The following is a 21,930-nucleotide window of genomic DNA, read 5'->3' as shown; positions in this document are numbered from 1 at the left end:
ACCTCTATACTCACCTCTCGTTCCTGCGCCGTTCCAGTTGTCGGTGCTTAGATTCCCAGGGCTCACATGTGGTTGTTATGATATGTGAGCCTTACGCCCAGTTAGCACTGGCCTGACTGTCTCCATCTTCAGATGTTTTAGTAATCAAGAGAAAGTAATTGGCCAGCTGCAGCTCTCACTCCCTCTTTGTTACTTATACGTCTTATCGTCTGAAGGGGAGGATAGTGACACCAGCAGTGATTGTGTGCTGGGCTCATGTGTCATAACAACCACATGAAAGTCCCAGAAACACAAGTGCTGACATCGCTGGCATTGGAGGTGACTATAGGTGTTTTTATCTTATCAGGCCCTAACATATGGAATGAGAAGGGGTTTTCCAAGTAGTGGACAACTCTTTTAAGGACAGTTTTTTTCTAATTGTAAGAATTAATGTACTGAAATGAATCGGTTAAATGTTTTTTTTGCTTTCAGGTGAATCTCTAATTTTGGCAAGCATATACTGTAAAATAATAAAGACAGCTGGTACTCAACCTCCTCTGCTCCAGCTTTGGCTCTCCACCATTGCTCCATCTATAGTGGACAACACTGTAGCCAATTAATGAGCATAGTGGCTTTGCCAATGTAGACAGCTGAGCTCAGTGACTGGCTGCAGCGGTGATGCAAGCTGTCGATGGGATGTAATTGCTTTAGTCAAAACACAATGACTGAAGCAGTGGCAGAGATCCAGTGCTACACCAGTGAGCTATGGGTAAATGCTGGTATTACTACATTACTTGTCTGCCAATGGCTGGGGTTCACTGTGCTGAAAGTGGAAAAACCCTTTAAAGGGAACCTGTCTCTAAGTTTGCCCCATATGAGATAAGGCTAGTTTCTTTCAGCCCTCATATACAGCATTCTAATATGTTGTATAGATGCCCCCAGTCAAGTCTGAAAGACAAGAAAAACACATTTTATTATACTCACTTATGGGGCAATCAGGTCCGATGGGCATCATTGTCTCGCGCCTCCTCTCTTACTGAAATGCTGTCTTCCTTGTTGCGGTGTGTGGATGGAGCATCCTGCGTCAACCACACAGTGTCCCCAGCATCGTGCTCCTTCACAAGCATACTATTCTCTGCCCTGTCAAGGGCAGAGCAATGTAGTGCAGTGCGCATGCACTGGGAAATGTCAGAGAGCCCCAGAGTATGGACACTGCAGCACTTTATTCTGCCCTGGTCAGTGCTGGGAGGTTTTCAGGAGCGCGATGCCAGGGACTCTGTATGGATGACGTAGGACACGTCATACACACGAAGCAGAAGAGAGGAGGAAAGCATTGGAAGAAGAAAGGAGGCACTGGATCAAGACATCAATTCCCATAGGACCCAATTGTTCTGCTGTACATCAGTATAACAACATTTTCAGCTGCTCTAGAGCATTTTGTTGCCATAGAGCAGTGTTCCTGCTTGGTACTCCATCTATTAGACAAATGATCAAAGAGTGATGCCCACTCTTCTGGACATGTCATGACCATGCATTACTTGTTGACCAATATAATACTACATTTTGCATGGATATCATAACTAGTGAAGAGTGAATTTGTTCAGAAAACGATCATGAGCGTTTTGCATGTGTTTGATGAGGTACTGGGTTTTGCAGAGCTCAGAGGCATGGCATTCTGGTAAACTTTTTTTTCCCACCAACTTTATGTGTGCACATTGGGGCTAGCCAATCAGGGCGCATGAAACATCCAAAATGTCCTGACACAACGGCTTGTGTTATTGGCTGCTGAAATCACATGTCCCTTTCCATATAAAAAGTGGACATGTTGTTTTTAGCACCATTTTGACACTGTTAGGCTACTTTCACACTTCAGGTTTTTGCTGTCAGGCACAATCTGGCGAGTTTAGAAATAAACGGATCCTTTTTTTCCGCCGGATCCGTATTTTTCTTATAGAGTTGTATTAGTGCCGGATTGCGCCCGATGGTCACATGTTTCATCTGTTTTTTGCTGGATCCGATAAAAATTACTTTTCCGGCAGACGGAGGAAACGAACAGAGGAACGTTTTTTCTGTCTGGCAAAAAAATGCCCAGCGACAGTGCCAGCGATAAACGGATGAAACGTGAGGTGATTTGACGGGATCCGGCCACCGATTCCAGTATTTGTACACTGAGCATGGCTTGTAGCTTCGTTTTCCATTCAGGAGTCTCTCTCTCTCTCTCTCATCCAAACTGTAGACCCGATAAACTAAATAGGATCCAGCAAAAAAAAACGGATCCGGTGCATCAGTATTTAACAATTTGCACCGGATTCATTTTTTTTTCTAAAATAGCCGGATTATGCCTGAAGGCAAAAACTGTGTGTGTCAGGAGTCGAGTTCCTGCCGCTGCACAGGAGGAATCTCGAATCATGTCTGCTGCGGTCTCCCATTCTGCATCAGCCGCAGTGGAGCCTGCTAAGCGGAGACATCGGTCCCAGTGTCTCACTGAATCTGATACTGTGCAAAGGGTTACTGCTGCCTCTCCAGGCTCTGCTATTGTACCCTGCACCGGTCTGCGGCGAGCAGGTTTTTCTGGGACTAAGTCCTGCTTTTCACACACTGAGCATGCCCAGGGTAAGATCTCTCAATGGAGATCAAGGGTCACATGCTCAGGTGCTGCAGCAACTTCCATTGGTCCTCCAGGAAGGCCCTGTACCTGATAAAGTTCTGTGACAGTCTTCCATTGGTCCTTCTGGGAAGGTCCTGAAGTTGCTGCAGCTATAAAAGGTTCTCATGACAGCACGGCCATGCGCTAGTATCAATTTATGTATGAGCTCAGCGCCAGTGTGGTCGTGTTTGTATGCAGTCAGGGACCCGGCTGAAATAAGCCCCTAGAATGCTGGCATCTCTGGCGAGGAGTTTCGTGTGTGTATATTCAGGGACCCGGCTGAAATAAGCCCCTAGAATGCTGGCACCCCTGGTGAGGAGTTTCATGTGAGTGGATTCAGGGCTGGCATATAGCCATAGAATGCCGGCTCCACCGGAGAGGAGCTGCGTGTTTGCATTTGACTGCATGACCACTACCTGCTGTTAGGGTTGGCGGAACGCACCGAATATATTTATTAGATGAGATAGGTGCGTTTGCAACCCGGGATCCACCATCCAGGAAAGAACCTGCTGCCAAGCAAGGCGGTGAAGTAAATTAGAATAAACAAACTCTGTTACTTCACAGAGCCCGTAGTAAAGAGAACGCTGTGCCCTGTTTAGCTCACAGGAGACACAGCTACAGAGTTGAGCCGACAGTGGTCATGCAGTCTAAACCAAACACGCAGCTCCTCTCCGGTGGAGCCGGAATTCTAATGGCTATTAGCCAGCCCTGAATTCACACATAAGAAACTCCTCGCCGGAGGTGCCAGCATTCTAGGGGCTTATTTCAGCCGGGTCCCTGACTGCATATACACAAAACTCCTCGCCAGAGCTGCCAGCATTCTATGGGCTTATTTCAGCCGGGTCCCTGACCACACGCACGACCACACTGGTGCTGAGCACGTATATATTTGATACTAGCGCATGGCCGTGCGGTCATGAGAACCTATTATAGCTGCAGCAAGTACAGGACCTTCCTAGAAGGACCAATGGGAGACTTCCACAGAACTTGATCAGGTACATGACCTTCCTGGAGGACCAATGGAAGTTGCTGCAGCACCTGAGCATGTGACCCTTGATCTCCATTGAGAGATCTTACCCTGGGCATGCTCAGTGTGTGCAAAGCAGGACTTAGTCCCAGAAAAGCCTGCTCGCCGCAGACCAGTGCAGGGTACAATAGCAGAGCCTGGAAAGGCAGCAGTAACCCTTTGCACAGTACCAGATTCAGTGAGACGCTGGGACTGATGTCTCCGCTGAGCAGGCTCCACTGCGGCTGATACAGAATGGGAGACCACAGCAGACATGGTTCAAGATTCCCCCTGTGCAGCGGCGGGAACGCGACTCCTAACACCTGCTCTACTAAGTACCTGTGTTCCTCTGTGAGCTAAGCAGGGCACAGCGTTCTCTTTGCTAACAGACTCTGTGAAGTAACAGAGTTTGTTCATACTACTATTTTGTACCGCCATATCTAGCAGCAGGTTCTTTCCTGCATGGTGGATCCCGGGTTGCGAACGCACCTACTATTTCCAATAAATATTTATTCAGTGCGTTCCGCCAACCCTAACAGTATACTAGCGCCAGGATCTGGCTAAGTAATGGCAGATGAACAGCGATTGCAGGGGTACATCCAGCTGCTGGAGGGCCGGTTGGTGTCTCTCGAGCGAGCAACCTCCTCGGTGGATGTTACCGCAATAGCTGTTCAGGCTGCTAACGTGGCTGCAGCAGCTTTACCCACTGCCACCTCTGTTCCGACCTTATCTCACCTCCCGTTGCCTGAAAAATACTCTGGGGACAGTAAGTCCTGTAGGGGTTTCGTGAGCCAGTGTGGTAAACATCTCGAACTCCTGGCTGCACGTTTTCCCACAGAGCGGGCAAAGGTGGGATTCATAATCTCTCTCCTGTCGGACAGAGCTTTGGAGTGGGCTATGCCGCTGTGGGAGCGCAACGATCATGTCGTGCAGAGTGTTACTCGGTTTCTGGGCACTCTGAAACAGGTCTTTGTAGGACCTCAAGTCACCCATGATACGGCGCTCCAACTGCTGGCATTGACTCAGGGTTCGACCATGGTCAGCCATTTTGCCGTCCACTTCCGGACATTAGCGTCTGAGTTGGAGTGGCCAGATAAAACCCTCATCCCTGTATTTTGGAGGGGGCTGGCTGACCATGTGAAGGACGCTTTGGCCACTAGGGAGATTCCCGCCACACTGGAGGAGCTCATAGCTGTATCAACTCACATAGACCTTCGTTTTCACGAGCGAAGGTTGGAGCGAGCCCAGTGTAGGCAGAGGTTTTGGCTGGCTCCCACCTTCGCCAGACCTTTGGAATCTCCGGTCCAGGCGCCCGAGTCACATGAGGCCATAGAGGGGACACGAGCGGGGTCCAAATCATGGTCCGCTCGTGCATTTAAGGTCTGTCATGTTTGCCAGCAGTCAGGACATCTTGCCTCCAAGTGTCCTCAGCGGTCGGGGAAATGTCAGCGTCTAGTGGCAGTTGGAGGAGGTACACTAGACATGGTGACATTTGCCTCTAAGTTGTCCTTCAAGGGGACAATTACCATAGGCCCATCCACTCTTATGGTAGAGCTATGCATGGACTCTGGGGAGGAGGGTAATTTTATGTCATCCGCTTTTGCACAGCAACACGCAATAACCCTGGCGATGCTCGCCAAACCAGTAACCATTCGAGTGGTAAATGGGTCGACACTACCCTCACAGATTACACACCAAACCATTCCTTTCACTCTTTCTGTGTTTCCATCACATCAGGAGATTATCTCTCTATTAGTCCTTCCTGAGGGAGTTGATGAGGTCTTGTTGGGGATACCATGGCTACGCTATCATTCTCCTCATATAGAGTGGTCCTCAGGGAGAATTTTGGGATGGAGTAAATCATGTGAGGGTAGATGTCAGAGGGAGTGCATTCAGGTTGCTACAACAGAGGTACCCGCAGATCTTTCCTCTCTCCCCAAGCACTATTAGCCCTATGCAGATGTGTTTTCCAAAAGGGCTGTGGAGACCCTTCTGCCTCACCGCCCCTAAGACTGTCCTATTGACCTCTTGCCTGGTGCTGAGCCTCCCCGGGGTCGAGTCTATCCGTTATCTCTCCCGGAGACGGAGGCAATGTCTCAGTACATCCAGGAGAATCTGGCAAGAGGATTCATTAGGAAGTCAGTGTCCCCTGCAGGGGCTGGGTTCTTCTTCGTGCAGAAGAAGAGTGGAGAATTACGTCCATGCATAGACTACAGGGGTCTTAATGCCATCACTGTTAAGAACAAGTACCCACTACCCCTGATATCTGAGCTCTTTGATAGGCTACGGGGAGCTAGGGTATTTACTAAATTAGATCTGCGGGGTGCTTACAACCTGATTCGCATCCGTGAGGGGGACGAATGGAAGACGGCTTTTAACACCAGGGATGGGCATTATGAATATCTGGTGATGCCCTTCGGACTCTGTAATGCCCCAGCCATTTTTAAAGACTTTGTGAACGACATCTTCCGGGATATGCTCACCACCTTGGCCGTAGTCTATCTGGATGATATTCTCATCTACTCTCCAGATATTGACTCCCATCGGAGAGATGTTTGCAAAGTCTTCGACCTCTTACGGGCAAACTCCCTCTACGCCAGGTTGGAGAAGTGTGTGTTTGAGCAGGAGTCCTTGCCTTTCCTTGGTTATATCATCTCTGCCCAGGATTTGGCTATGGATCCTGCCAAGCTACAGGCTGTGATGGACTGGCCGGAACCCCATTCACTGCAGTGCAGCGCTTTATGGGGTTCATTAATTACTATTGCCAGTTCATTCCACACTTCTCAACTTTGGTAGCTCCCCTGGTTGCCCTCACCAAGAAGGGAGAAAATCCCAAGTTGTGGTCGGAGGATGTCTCCAAGGCCTTTCTCTCGATTAAGTCACACTTCGCTAGCGCTCCCATTCTACATCGCCCCGATGTAGATAAGCCATTTATCATGAAGGTGGATGCCTCATCCATTGGTGCTGGAGCAGTCCTTTTCCAAAAGGATGCTCAAGGTCAATAATTCCACCAGCAGCACTGAAAACCCGCTCTGACAAAATGCTAGCGGCAGGGCAGGCCAGGACCTCCAAGGCGTAAATGAAAATGCTATGGTTTCAAACTCGTAGGGCTCATTCCCACTTGCGATGAAATAAAAAAATAAAAAATCGGATTGCAGTTCATGCCACATGTCCAGCTTGGATACTCAATAATTAAAAGGCACAGATGAATCACAGAGGACATTGGTACAGTCAGCAAGGTACTCCCTCAGCATCTTCAAAAACATTGCATTCCTTTTGACAATACTCCTTGCCTCTGTGAAACGGAGATGGGAGGGTCTGAGAAAACTCTGCCAGAACTTTGCCAGTGTTCCCCTGCCTCTGCTGGATTGGAGTTGTCTCTTTCGCCTGTACTCCTTGGCTGTCCAAAGAACTATGGCGTCTGCTGCCAGCGTTCTCAGATGGGAATTTTTTTAGTAATTCCGCAGCAAGGGCCTTCTGGTACTGTATCATTTTAGTAGACCTGTCTGCCTCTGGAAGAAGAGATTGAAAGTTCTCCTTGTGGCGTGGGTCTAGAAGTGTCACCAACCAGTAAGGAGTGTCACCAAAAATTTTCATAATGTGAGGGTCACGGGAAAGGCAGCACAACATAAAGTCAGCCATGCATGCCAGACTGCTAACAGGCACTACTTCCGAGTCCCCACCAACAGGATGACTGACCATGCTGTCCTCCTCCTCCCTGTCCTCAGGCCATCCATGCTGAACAGACGGTATGACAGGTGTGCTTGTAGTACCATCTATAGCACATGAAAGTAGCTCCTGTTCTTCCTCCTCCTCCTCTTCCTCATTGTCCACCAATCCACGTTTGGATGACATGAGGTTGGGCTGTGTGTCATCATCCTGTATGGTTCATTGCTCCATGTCCTTGTGCTCCACCTGCAATGCATCCTCTTTCATTGTGAGCAGAGAGCTTTTCAGTATACAAAGATGCGGGATGGTGACGATAATTATGATGTCATCGCTGCTCACGATCTTGATGTAGTCCTCAAAGTTTTGTAGGATGGTGCATATGTCTGACATCCATGTCCTCTCCTGAGGTCTTAAGTGTGGAGTCTGAACTGAATAACGATGGCCTTGTTGATGTTGGTAGTCAACAACTGTCCTCTTTTGCTCACAAATCCTTTCAAACATATGCAGTGCAGAGTTCCAATGCGTGGGGACATCACACACTAGTCGGTGAACCGGAAGCTGCAAACGCTGCTGAAGCATGGCAAGGGCGGCTGAAGCAGTAGCTGACTTTCTAAAATGGGCATACAGGTGGCATATTTTCATAAGCAGATCCGGAAGCTCCAGGTAGCTTTTGAGAAACAGTTGAATGACGAGGTTAAGCACATGGGCCAGGTATGGTACGTGTGTGAGCTCACCTCACCTCAGAGCTGCCACCAGGTTTCGGCCATTGCCACACACGACCATGCCTGGCTGTAGGTTCAGCGGTGTCAGCAACAAATCTGACTGCTCTTTCAGAGCTGTCCACAACTCTTCAGCATTGTGCGGTTTGTCACCTAAGCATATTTGCTTCAGCACAGTCTGTTGCCACTAGGCTGAGGCAGTGCTTGTAGCTTGTGACTGATGTGCTCATTTCAGAGATGGGGGCTGAAGAGGAGGAGGAGGAGGAGGAGGAAGTGCAGGAGCTGTAGACTGTGGAGGCAACGCTGATTGATGTAGAGTCCGCAATCCTCTGCATTGGGAGAACGTGTTCCATCCCAAGGTCCGACTAGGTCCCGGCTTCCACTATGTTAACCCAGTGTGTGCTATCAGTGACATGTACCATCCCTGCCAACAAGCACTTGTCAATGTGTCCATGGTTAGGTGGAATTTCCCAGTAACAGCATTGTTGAGGGCATGGGTAATGTTGTGGGACATGTGCTGGTGTAATGCCGATATGGCACACTGGGAGAAATAGTGGAGGCTGGGAACCGAGTACCTTGGGATGGCCGCTGCCATCAGGTTGCGGAAAGCATCCATCTCCACGAGCCTAAAAGGCAACATTTCGACCGCAAGCAGATGAGAAATGTGTGAATTTAGTTCTGTGACCTGTAGGGCATTGGCTGCGTATTTCCGCTTGCATTCCAATGACTGGGGTATGGAAAGGTGAAGGCTGTGCTGGGACAAGGAAGTGGACGGGCTTGATGATGGTGCTGCTTGACTGTGGGCCACAACAGGTACAGGGCTAGAGGCATCTTCACATGCATGGTGTACTGGGGATTGTCTTCTACGCAAAACAGTGGAATAAGCAGTGGTGTGACCTGCAGGCAGTGGTCCTGGAGCCTAGGAATTGGCCCACAAAGTCAGGTGCTTTGCTGCTATGTGCCTGATCATGCTGGTGGTGGTTAGGCTTGTAGTTTTGCTACCCGGCTGATGTGGGCATGGCAGGTGGTGCAAATAGCCTGCAAATAGCCTGTTTGGGGTTATCGGCAGAGTCTTTAAAAAAGAACCAGACTCAGGAAGACCTAAAAGTTGGAATGGCAACCTCCGTCATGTTGGTGTTATAGGGAACGGATGCACGCCTTCTGTCTGTGGCCACCACACTGCTTCTTCCTGCCTGTTGGGGTGCTATTCTTCCTTCCCCATGTGTGCTGCTGTCCTCACTCTACATGTCCTCCTGCCAGGTTGGGTCAGTTACTATATCATCCACCACCTCATCTTTTACATCCGCACCCTGGTCCTCCTCCTTACTTTCTGGCAATTGTCCTCATAATCGTCCACCTCTTGTGACACTTTCCCAGCGTCGCCTTTTTGTGACTGTGGCCGCTCAAATAATTGGGCATCGCTACATGCGATTTTATCTTTCCCAGCTTCAAGTTGACCAGTCGAGAGTCCAGAATCTTTAAAGGGAAAAGTGAACAGCTCTTCGGAGTGTCCAAGTGCGGGATCAGTTGTCTCCGAGCACTCTGAATGGTGGGAGGAAGGAGGATCAGGGTGAGTATTATGTGGACCACACTCACGGCTACTCAGGCTTGACCGTGTGGAAGACATGGTGGCAAAGTGACTGGAAGCATTATCCGCTATCCAACCAACAATCTTTTGACACTGCTTTGGGTTCAATAGTGGTATGCTGCAGTCCCCTAGTAATTGGGACCGGAAGGTCGAGTGAGAAAAAGGGGGTGTTTGTTGTGGCCCACTTTCACCTTGCTCACGGCCTCGGCCTCTGCATACACCATCAGCATCACGTCCACTTCCCAAACCCTTGCCACGTGCCTTGCCCAGTTTAAATGGACTACTAAAATATTTTCCACGTTCACTACAAATGGCTGAATTTGGAGCAAACTTATATGTGATCAGTGTGCGTAAAAAACACAGTTTTAATTCTCTGGAATGTAGGCAATTTTTTTAAATGTTGGTAATAACTAGGGTAAGACACAGGAAAACCAGTTCAAAGGAGTCCTCTAATGCCACAATTGTTAGCCCACAGATAGCGGAGGCGTTTGACAGAGATACCAGACTGTTCAATATGTGGCCTGTATTTTAAATTTTTTTACCCCAAAGTAGTGTATTGAACTAGGGTAAGACACAGCAAAAAAGGGCAATGTAGCCCTGAAATGCCACAATTTGTAGCCCACAGATAGATCTGTCGTTTGACGGAGATACCAGACAATTCAATAAGTGGCCTGTATTTTGATATTTTTTACCCCAAAGTAGTCTATTGAACTAGGGTATGACACAACAAAAAAAGGACAATGTAGCCCTGAAATGCCACAATTTGTAGCCCACAGATAGATTTGGCTTTTGGCGTTTGACAGAGATGCCAGACTGTTCAATATTTGGCCTGTATTTTGAAATTTTTTAACCCAAATTAGTCTATTGAACTAGGGTAAGACACAACAAAAAAAGGACAATGTAGCCCTGGAATGCCACAATATGTAGTCCACAGATAGATCTGGCATTTGATGGAGATACCAGAATGTTCAATATGTGGCCTGTATGTTTCTTTTTTTAATGAAAAATACTATATAGAATTACGGTAAGACACAGGCAAAAAAGGAGAATGTAGGCCTGAAATGCCACAATTTGTAGGCCACAGATAGAGCAGGCTTCTGATTGAGATAGCACACTGTTAAATATGTGGCCTGGATTTTGATTTTGCCCACCAAAATTGAGTCAATAACTATGCTATGACACTACAAAAAAAATTATTTGGAGCACTAAAATTGTAAAATAAAATATTTAGCGCAATGATATGCGATGCGTGTGGTGGACAAAACACAGTGTTAAATATATGAACTGTAGCTAAATATTTTTTGGGCAGCTAAATATTTTTTTGCGAGCTAAATATTTTTTGGGCAAATAAATATTTTTTTGCAAGCTAAATATTTTTGTGGCAGCTAAATTTTTTTTGGAGCAGCTAAATATTTTTTGGGCAGATACATTTTTTTTTGGTCAGCAAAATGGCGTAATTTTTTTTTATAAGACACTCAAAAAAATACTACAGTACCACAAAAAATGCCACAATTTTCTGCGCACTCAGATGTGATGCCTGGGACGGGCAAAGTCATTTAAAATTGCTGGATTTTCATACTGTAGTATTAAAATGGTATGGCTTTAGTCTGCATTCAACACCAATGATATACCCTTCGGTGGTTAACCGCACATCAAATGTATACCTATAGAGAAAGGCACCACGCATAAATGATATAAAAATCACTTTATTAGTATCAAAAATAGAAACCATAAATGGTCATAAAAAAGCCAAAAAATAGGCAGCAGGTAAGAGACAACAAACACAGAAGAAAAGGTAGACACCTGGTACAAAATCATAGCAATGTATACATAAATATACTAATACATCCATAACGCTCACATTGCATATTATTTAATATCAAACATTTCAATCCATAGTTGGGTATAGTATAACAGTTTTTTACAGAAAAAAATATCTAATAAGAGTATAACATACGGATTTCATATATGGTCTCATATAGAAGGCTACTATGCCATATAGAGCCACATATAACAAGTATCCCACAAAAGTATAATCAGTTATACAAATACTTGTCTGGCATATTAAATAACACACCAGCACATATTTACCAGACAATGGAGCAATAACCAGGAGTCCACCACACCTGTGTGGTGGACTCCTGGTTATTGCTCCATTGTCTGGTAAATATGTGCTGGTGTGTTATTTAATATGCCAGACAAGTATTTGTATAACTGATTATACTTTTGTGGGATACTTGTTATATGTGGCTCTATATGGCATAGTAGCCTTCTATATGAGACCATATATGAAATCCGTATGTTATACTCTTATTAGATATTTTTTTCTGTAAAAAACTGTTATACTATACCCAACTATGGATTGAAATGTTTGATATTAAATAATATGCAATGTGAGCGTTATGGATGTATTAGTATATGTATGTATACATTGCTATGATTTTGTACCAGGTGTCTACCTTTTCTTCTGTGTTTGTTGTCTCTTACCTGCTGCCTATTTTTTGGCTTTTTTATGACCATTTATGGTTTAGCCTGCATTGTCAACAAGCAAATGGAGAAAAAAGGGGAGTCTGGATTGTTTTGGAATAAAAAAAAATCAGGATTAAGGTGCAAAAAAAAAATTATTGCTAGCCACTAGTGTTGAGCGATACCTTCCGATATCGGAAAGTATCGGTATCAGAAAGTATCGGCCGATACCGTCAAAGTAGCGGATCTAATCCGATACCGATACCCGATCCCAAAGCAAGTCAATGGGACGAAAATATCGGAATTAAAATAAACCCTTTATTTCCTTGTAGGTTAATTCTACATGAAGGAAAACAACTAAGAATAATGTAGGATGTATTGGGGGAGGTGGCAGAGACATTAAAGGCACAGAGGTTTAGCCCAATGTAATAGAATAGCAGGATTTTGGTTTTTTTTATGACGTTCGGCGGTAGAAAGATTTTGACTATGTTAATTTTTTTTTTATTTTGTCAGATATTGATGTTTCACTACTTCCACGCCCTTCACCTTCTTTTTTACTTCTCCCACACTTTCTTCTTCATTATCCTCATCATCAGCTTCTTTGACATCAACTTCTTCACCTTATTCATCTTCTTCATCTTCTACCTATTATTTTTTTGGTTACATTGTTCATATTCTTTTTATTTTACTATTATCTTCATCATATTCTACTTCTTCATCATATTCTTATTTGTGACAGGCATTCCCGTAGTTGTTATCTATAAAAGTTTGAAGATTACACCTTCCGTTCTGCCTGTCACAAAAGAGTTACATTTGTCCGCGTTCAGTTTGGCCTGCAGCATCAGGCTTTATCCAGGGGCACCACGAGGAGGAACGGACTCACCCCCATACACTGCTTAGTCTTCTTCTGCTTATAATTTAGATAATATTTTTTGCTCTGATATTTAGTGTTATGCTTAATGTTCTTCTGCTCTTTGTTCTGCAGCCTCTTGTTCTTCTGCTTCTCGGTCTTCCAGGTCGTCGTCGTCTCCAGGGTCGTCGTCTCCGGGGTCGTCGTCATCGGGGTGGTCTTCAGGGTCGTCTCCAGGGTCGTCGTCATCACGGTGGTTGTCGTCTCTGGTGTCGTCGTCATCTTAGGGGTTGTCTTCCGGGTCATCGTGTTTAGTCTCTTGAACTTGGCAATGTAGCAGAAGGTACAAGAAGGCTGAGAAAATGCCGAGAACCAGCTGATGGAACTGGAACTCGGATGGCTACCCGAAGGTCCAAGAGCCAATGGAACTACCGAGGACCAGCTGACGTTACTGGAACCCGGTTACTAAGCAGGAGGTACCCGTGCTTGAAAGCACTACCAAGGACCACCTGACGTTGGTGGAACTCGGATACCCAGAGGGAGGCACCTAAGCCAAAGGCTCTGCCCGGAACCAGCTGACGGTACTGGAACCAGGATGGGGAGCAGAAGGTACAAGAGCAAAAGACACTGCCGAGAACCAGCTGACGGTGCTGGAACCCAGATGGGTAGCCAAAGGTCCAAGAGCCAATGGAACTACCGAGGACCAGCTGACGTTACTGGAACCCGGTTACTAAGCAGGAGGTACCCATGCCTGAAAGCACTACCAAGGACCACCTGACGTTGGTGGAACTCGGATACCCAGAGGGAGGCACCTAAGCCAAAGGCTCTGCCCAGAACCAGCTGACGGTACTGGAACCAGGATGGGGAGCAGAAGGTTCAAGAGCAAGTGTCTGCGTGGCTTTTGCAGGACACGATGCCGGCTGCACAGCAGGGGAACAGCTGGCGGTGCTGAACCCCACTGACACATTGGCTGGTGTTTTTCTCTGTGCAGCTAGCAGTACCGGGCCCCAACTGGCGGTGTTAGAGCCCGGGGTCAGCAGGAGGAGGAGATGGAGCAGAGTGTAGGCCGAAGCCTGCACTGGCGGCAGCTTTGGGTCTGTTGTGCCTGCGTGGCAGTTGCAGGACACGTTGCCGGCTGCACAGCAGGGGAACAGCTGGCGGTGCTGAACCCCACTGACACATTGGCTGGTGTTTGGCTCTGTGCAGCTAGCAGTACCGGGCCCCAACTGGCGGTGTTGGAGCCCGGGCTCTGCAGGGGGAGCAGAGTGTAGGCCGAAGCCTACTTGAACCAATTTCAAAGGTAACCTTTAACCCCCCCTCAGGGGTTACAAAGTAGAAGAGCCACAGCTTATGCAGCAGTAGTGCCGCACAAGTCAAAGGTTGCTCTTTTAATTTTGCTCCTTGCACACGCCGAATGAAACACGTATAACATTTAGCCCTTTATACAGTCAAACTGTGTTGGAGGCGCGAGTTCCCTTCGTAATGAGACGCAGCACAGATGTCAAGAATCCCACCTTGGTGCTGGGTGCAGCCTCCTGAGCGTTGTTATTTGCTGTACAGGAGTCTGCGCTGTCGTGTTATCCCCCGGCCTAGCGCTGTTAGCGCTGCCCATCTTCTGACCTCATGTAATGTCGGCCGGTGCGGTTCGCGATGACCATGAATCCCAGCCCCGCAGTGTCTTAACATTGTTAAAACACTGCGGGGCTGGGATTCATGGCCTGGCGCAGCACATATGTTCGCCTCTCGCACTCGGGTCCTTACACCCGCTTCAGACTGTGCGGCGTCAGCTGATCCCTTATCGCATGCCGCGGCCATGAAGCCGCACAGTCTGAAGAAGGCGGAAGGAGATGAGTGACAACAGGCGAAGATATGCACCGCTCATGCCCATCAATCACACCCTCGCAGTCCCAATAAATAAGACACCGAGGGGCGTTGTGTGGGTCAGGGCGGCCGCAGAGGCGCAGGCAGCCAAACAATGATGCCAGAAGACGGGCAGCGCTACCAAGGGGGTTGCAGCGTGTCATTACAAAGGAAAGTCACACCACCGGGACGGTTAAATGGTCACACAGAGGACACATTTTAGACGTGTTTTCAGTTCCACATGTGCGAGGAGAATACGTTTATGAGCCACCTTGCACACATGCAGCATTACCGCTGTACAAGGTGGCCTTAAAAACGTACAAACGCCTGGTGGAGGGGGGACAGGTTCCCTTCAATTTCAGTTCTTGTGTCTGCGTGGCTTTTGCAGGACACGATGCCGGCTGCACAGCAGGGGAACAGCTGGCGGTGCTGAACCCCACTGACACATTGGCTGGTGTTTTTCTCTGTGCAGCTAGCAGTACCGGGCCCCAACTGGCGGTGTTAGAGCCCGGGGTCAGCAGGAGGAGGAGATGGAGCAGAGTGTAGGCCGAAGCCTGCACTGGCGGCAGCTTTGGGTCTGTTGTGCCTGCGTGGCAGTTGCAGGACACGTTGCCGGCTGCACAGCAGGGGAACAGCTGGCGGTGCTGAACCCCACTGACACATTGGCTGGTGTTTGGCTCTGTGCAGCTAGCAGTACCGGGCCCCAACTGGCGGTGTTGGAGCCCGGGCTCTGCAGGGGGAGCAGAGTGTAGGCCGAAGCCTACTTGAACCAATTTCAAAGGTAACCTTTAACCCCCCCTCAGGGGTTACAAAGTAGAAGAGCCACAGCTTATGCAGCAGTAGTGCCGCACAAGTCAAAAGTTGCTCTTTTAATTTTGCTCCTTGCACACGCCGAATGAAACACGTATAACATTTAGCCCTTTATACAGTCAAACTGTGTTGGAGGCGCGAGTTCCCTTCGTAATGAGACGCAGCACAGATGTCAAGAATCCCACCTTGGTGCTGGGTGCAGCCTCCTGAGCGTTGTTATTTGCTGTACAGGAGTCTGCGCTGTCGTGTTATCCCCCGGCCTAGCGCTGTTAGCGCTGCCCATCTTCTGACCTCATGTAATGTCGGCCGGTGCGGTTCGCGATGACCATGAATCCCAGCCCCGCAGTGTCTTAACATTGTTAAAACACTGCGGGGCTGGGATTCATGGCCTGGCGCAGCACATATGTTCGCCTCTCGCACTCGGGTCCTTACACCCGCTTCAGACTGTGCGGCGTCAGCTGATCCCTTAACGCATGCCGCGGCCATGAAGCCGCACAGTCTGAAGAAGGCGGAAGGAGATGAGTGACAACAGGCGAAGATATGCACCGCTCATGCCCATCAATCACACCCTCGCAGTCCCAATAAATAAGACACCGAGGGGCGTTGTGTGGGTCAGGGCGGCCGCAGAGGCGCAGGCAGCCAAACAATGATGCCAGAAGACGGGCAGCGCTACCAAGGGGGTTGCAGCGTGTCATTACAAAGGAAAGTCACACCACCGGGACGGTTAAATGGTCACACAGAGGACACATTTTAGACGTGTTTTCAGTTCCACATGTGCGAGGAGAATACGTTTATGAGCCACCTTGCACACATGCAGCATTACCGCTGTACAAGGTGGCCTTAAAAACGTACAAACGCCTGGTGGAGGGGGGACAGGTTCCCTTCAATTTCAGTTCTTGTGTCTGCGTGGCTTTTGCAGGACACGATGCCGGCTGCACAGCAGGGGAACAGCTGGCGGTGCTGAACCCCACTGACACATTGGCTGGTGTTTTTCTCTGTGCAGCTAGCAGTACCGGGCCCCAACTGGCGGTGTTAGAGCCCGGGGTCAGCAGGAGGAGGAGATGGAGCAGAGTGTAGGCCGAAGCCTGCACTGGCGGCAGCTTTGGGTCTGTTGTGCCTGCGTGGCAGTTGCAGGACACGTTGCCGGCTGCACAGCAGGGGAACAGCTGGCGGTGCTGAACCCCACTGACACATTGGCTGGTGTTTGGCTCTGTGCAGCTAGCAGTACCGGGCCCCAACTGGCGGTGTTGGAGCCCGGGCTCTGCAGGGGGAGCAGAGTGTAGGCCGAAGCCTACTTGAACCAATTTCAAAGGTAACCTTTAACCCCCCCTCAGGGGTTACAAAATAGAAGAGCCACAGCTTATGCAGCAGTAGTGCCGCACAAGTCAAAGGTTGCTCTTTTAATTTTGCTCCTTGCACACGCCGAATGAAACACGTATAACATTTAGCCCTTTATACAGTCAAACTGTGTTGGAGGCGCGAGTTCCCTTCGTAATGAGACGCAGCACAGATGTCAAGAATCCCACCTTGGTGCTGGGTGCAGCCTCCTGAGCGTTGTTATTTGCTGTACAGGAGTCTGCGCTGTCGTGTTATCCCCCGGCCTAGCGCTGTTAGCGCTGCCCATCTTCTGACCTCATGTAATGTCGGCCGGTGCGGTTCGCGATGACCATGAATCCCAGCCCCGCAGTGTCTTAACATTGTTAAAACACTGCGGGGCTGGGATTCATGGCCTGGCGCAGCACATATGTTCGCCTCTCGCACTCGGGTCCTTACACCCGCTTCAGACTGTGCGGCGTCAGCTGATCCCTTATCGCATGCCGCGGCCATGAAGCCGCACAGTCTGAGGAAGGCGGAAGGAGATGAGGGACAGGCGAAGAAATGCACCGTTCATGCCCATCAATCACACCCTCGCAGTCCAAATAAATACGACACCGAGGGGCGTTGTGTGGGGCAAGGCGGCCGCAGAGGCGCAGGCAGCCAAACAATTATATCAGAAGACGGGCAGCGCTACCAAGGAGCTTGTTGCGTGTCAATACAAAGGAAAATCACACCTGAGGGACGTTTTAATGGTCGCAGAGGACTCATTTTAGACGTGTTCAGTTACCCATGGGCAAGGAGAATAAGTTTCTGAGCCACCTTGCACACATGCAGCATTACTGTCGTACAAGGTGGCTGTAACACGTAGAAACACCTGGGGGAGGGGGGACAGGTTTCCTTCAATTTCAGTTCTTGTGTCTGCGTGGCTTTTGCAGGACACGATGCCGGCTACACAGCAGGGGAACAGCTGGCGGTGCTGAACCCCACTGACACATTGGCTTGTGTTTTTCTCTGTGCAGCTAGCAGTACCGGGCCCCAACTGGCGGTGTTAGAGCCCGGGGTCAGCAGGAGGAGGAGATGGAGCAGAGTGTAGGCCGAAGCCTGCACTGGCGGCAGCTTTGGGTCTGTTGTGCCTGCGTGGCAGTTGCAGGACACGTTGCCGGCTGCACAGCAGGGGAACAGCTGGCGGTGCTGAACCCCACTGACACATTGGCTGGTGTTTGGCTCTGTGCAGCTAGCAGTACCGGGCCCCAACTGGCGGTGTTGGAGCCCGGGCTCTGCAGGGGGAGCAGAGTGTAGACCGAAGCCTACTTGAACCAATTTCAAAGGTAACCTTTAACCCCCCCTCAGGGGTTACAAAGTAGAAGAGCCACAGCTTATGCAGCAGTAGTGCCGCACAAGTCAAAGGTTGCTCTTTTAATTTTGCTCCTTGCACACGCCGAATGAAACACGTATAACATTTAGCCCTTTATACAGTCAAACTGTGTTGGAGGCGCGAGTTCCCTTCGTAATGAGACGCAGCACAGATGTCAAGAATCCCACCTTGGTGCTGGGTGCAGCCTCCTGAGCATTGTTATTTGCTGTACAGGAGTCTGCGCTGTCGTGTTATCCCCCGGCCTAGCGCTGTTAGCGCTGCCCATCTTCTGACCTCATGTAATGTCGGCCGGTGCGGTTCGCGATGACCATGAATCCCAGCCCCGCAGTGTCTTAACATTGTTAAAACACTGCGGGGCTGGGATTCATGGCCTGGCGCAGCACATATGTTCGCCTCTCGCACTCGGGTCCTTACACCCGCTTCAGACTGTGCGGCGTCAGCTGATCCCTTATCGCATGCCGCGGCCATGAAGCCGCACAGTCTGAGGAAGGCGGAAGGAGATGAGGGACAGGCGAAGAAATGCACCGTTCATGCCCATCAATCACACCCTCGCAGTCCAAATAAATAAGACACCGAGGGGCGTTGTGTGGGGCAAGGCGGCCGCAGAGGCGCAGGCAGCCAAACAATTATATCAGAAGACGGGCAGCGCTACCAAGGAGCTTGTTGCGTGTCAATACAAAGGAAAATCACACCTGAGGGACGTTTTAATGGTCGCAGAGGACTCATTTTAGACGTGTTCAGTTACCCATGGGCAAGGAGAATAAGTTTCTGAGCCACCTTGCACACATGCAGCATTACTGTCGTACAAGGTGGCTGTAAAACGTAGAAACACCTGGGGGAGGGGGGACAGGTTTCCTTCAATTTCAGTTCTTGTGTCTGCGTGGCTTTTGCAGGACACGATGCCGGCTACACAGCAGGGGAACAGCTGGCGGTGCTGAACCCCACTGACACATTGGCTGGTGTTTTTCTCTGTGCAGCTAGCAGTACCGGGCCCCAACTGGCGGTGTTGGAGCCCAGGGTCAGCAGGAGGAGGAGAGGGAGCAGAGTGTAGGCCGAAGCCTGCACTGGAGCAAGTTGAAAGGGAAACTTTAACCCCCCCCCAGGCGTTTGTAGCTGAAAGAGCCATCGTGTACAGCACTAATGCTGGAAAAGGTAAACTTAGCTCTTTTAATTATGGTCCTTGCACATGCTGAACCTAACACTTATGAAAAGTGTCCCCTCCTACCGTGATACCGTCCGGTAGGTGGAACTTTCCTTTGTGATGTGACGCAGCACAGCCGTCATTCTTACCCCCTTGGCGCCGTGCGCCGCCTCCTCAGCGTTGTTTGAATCAGTCCCAGAGCCTGCGCTGTTAGGTTAGCCCTTGGCCATGCACACATTTTGCGCTGCCCGTCTTCTGACATCATTTGGTGTCAGGCTGGCTGCGCCTGTGCGGCCGCGCTGGCCGAGATCCCGCCTCGTACTGTCTTCTGATTTCATCCCACTGGGGGCCTGAGATCCGTGGCCATGCGCAGTGCATATCCTCGCCTCTCACTCCCCTCCCTACGGCTTCTTAAGACTGTGCGGTGTCACGGCCGTGGCATGCTATTAGGGACCAGCTGACACCGAACAGTCTGAAGAAGCCGTAGGGAGATGAGTGAGAGGTGGAGGTTCAGATAAGCACTGCGCATGTCCATGGATCTCAGGCCCCCAGTGGGATGAAATCAGAAGACAGTACGAGGCGGGATCTCGGCCAGCGCGGCCGCACAGGCGCAGCCAGCCTGACACTAAATGATGTCAGAAGACGGGCAGCGCAAAATGTGTGCATGGCCAAGGGCTAACCTAACAGCGCAGGCTCCGGGACTGATTCAAACAACGCTGAGGAGGCGGCGCACGGCGCCAAGGGGGTAAGAATGACGGCTGTGCTGCGTCACATCACAAAGGAAAGTTCCACCTACCGGACGGTATCACGGTAGGAGGGGACACTTTTCATAAGTGTTAGGTTCAGCATGTGCAAGGAGCACCACGAAAAGAGGCACTTTTTCCCTTTGCATCATTACTGCTGCACAAGGTGGCTCCTTCAGTAACAAACGCCTGGGGGGGGGACAGGTTCCCTTAAATTTAACTTGTTGTGCCTGCGTGGCGGTCGCAGTACACGTTGCCGTACACACAGCAGGGGAACAGCTGACGTTACTGAACCCCACTAACACATTGGCGAGGTGTTTGGCTCTGTGCGGACAGCACTTCTGGACGGCAACTAGCGGTGTTGGAGCCCAGGGACAGGTGGAGGAGGAGGTGGAGGAGATAGGAGGGATTGCCACACACACAGCAGGGGAACAGCTGACGTTACTGAACCCCAATAACAGAGGAGGGACTGTTGACTGTGCGTACAGCACTTCTGGACGGCAACTGGCGGTGTTGGAGCCCAGGGACAGGTGGAGGAGGAGTAGGTGGAGGAGGTAGGAGGGATTGCCACACACACAGCAGGGGAACAGCTGACGTTACTGAACCCCAATAACAGAGGAGGGACTGTTGACTGTGCGTACAGCACTTCTGGACGGCAACTGGCGGTGTTGGAGCCCAGGGACAGGTGGAGGAGGAGGAGGTGGAGGAGGTAGTAGGGATTGCCACACACACAGCAGGGGAACAGCTGACGTTACTGAACCCCAATAACAGAGGAGGGACTGTTGACTGTGCGTACAGCACTTCTGGACGGCTACTGGCGGTGTTGGAGCCCAGGGACAGGTGGAGGAGGAGGTGGAGGAGGTAGGAGGGATTGCCACACACACAGCAGGGGAACAGCTGACGTTACTAAACCCCAATAACAGAGGAGGGACTGTTGACTGTGTGTACAGCACTTCTGGACGGCAACTGGCGGTGTTGGAGCCCAGGGACAGGTGGAGGAGGAGGAGTTGGAGGAGGTAGGAGGGATTGCCACACACACAGCAGGGGAACAGCTGACGTTACTGAACCCCAATAACAGAGGAGGGACTGTTGACTGTGCGTACAGCACTTCTGGACGGCAACTGGCGGTGTTGGAGCCCAGGGACAGGTGGAGGAGGAGGAGGTGGAGGAGGTAGGAGGGATTGCCACACACACAGCAGGGGAACAGCTGACGTTATTGAACCCCAATAACAGAGGAGGGACTGTTGACTGTGCGTACAGCACTTCTGGACGGCAACTGGCGGTGTTGGAGCCCAGGGACAGGTGGAGGAGGAGGAGGTGGAGGAGGTAGGAGGGATTGCCACACACACAGCAGGGGAACAGCTGACATTACTGAACCCCAATAACAGAGGAGGGACTGTTGACTGTGCGTACAGCACTTCTGGACGGCAACTGGCGGTGTTGGAGCCCAGGGACAGGTGGAGGAGGAGGAGGTGGAGGAGGTAGGAGGGATTGCCACACACACAGCAGGGGAACAGCTGACGTTACTGAACCCCAATAACAGAGGAGGGACTGTTGACTGTGCGTACAGCACTTCTGGACGGCAACTGGCGGTGTTGGAGCCCAGGGACAGGTGGAGGAGGAGGAGGTGGAGGAGGTAGGAGGGATTGCCACACACACAGCAGGGGAACAGCTGACGTTACTGAACCCCAATAACAGAGGAGGGACTGTTGACTGTGCGTACAGCACTTCTGGACGGCAACTGGCGGTGTTGGAGCCCA

General features: G+C 50.0%; 1 protein-coding gene across 1 annotated transcript in view; it reads left to right on the top strand.

Annotated features, from left to right (window-relative positions):
• Positions 1 to 236: 236 nt before the first annotated feature.
• LOC143786372 (protein unc-93 homolog A-like) overlaps positions 237 to 21,930 on the top strand; it is a 270,274-nt gene continuing 248,580 nt past the window's right edge. The window contains exon 1 of the mRNA XM_077275711.1: positions 237 to 318. The gene's annotated coding sequence lies outside the window, so the exon portion shown is untranslated. The remainder of the gene's footprint in view (positions 319 to 21,930) is intronic.

The sequence above is a fragment of the Ranitomeya variabilis genome, chromosome 7, assembly GCF_051348905.1.
Source record: "Ranitomeya variabilis isolate aRanVar5 chromosome 7, aRanVar5.hap1, whole genome shotgun sequence".
NCBI lineage: Eukaryota > Metazoa > Chordata > Amphibia > Anura > Dendrobatidae > Ranitomeya > Ranitomeya variabilis.
Note: the sequence above shows the minus strand (reverse complement) of the source record. Positions and strands in the feature narration are given on the sequence as shown.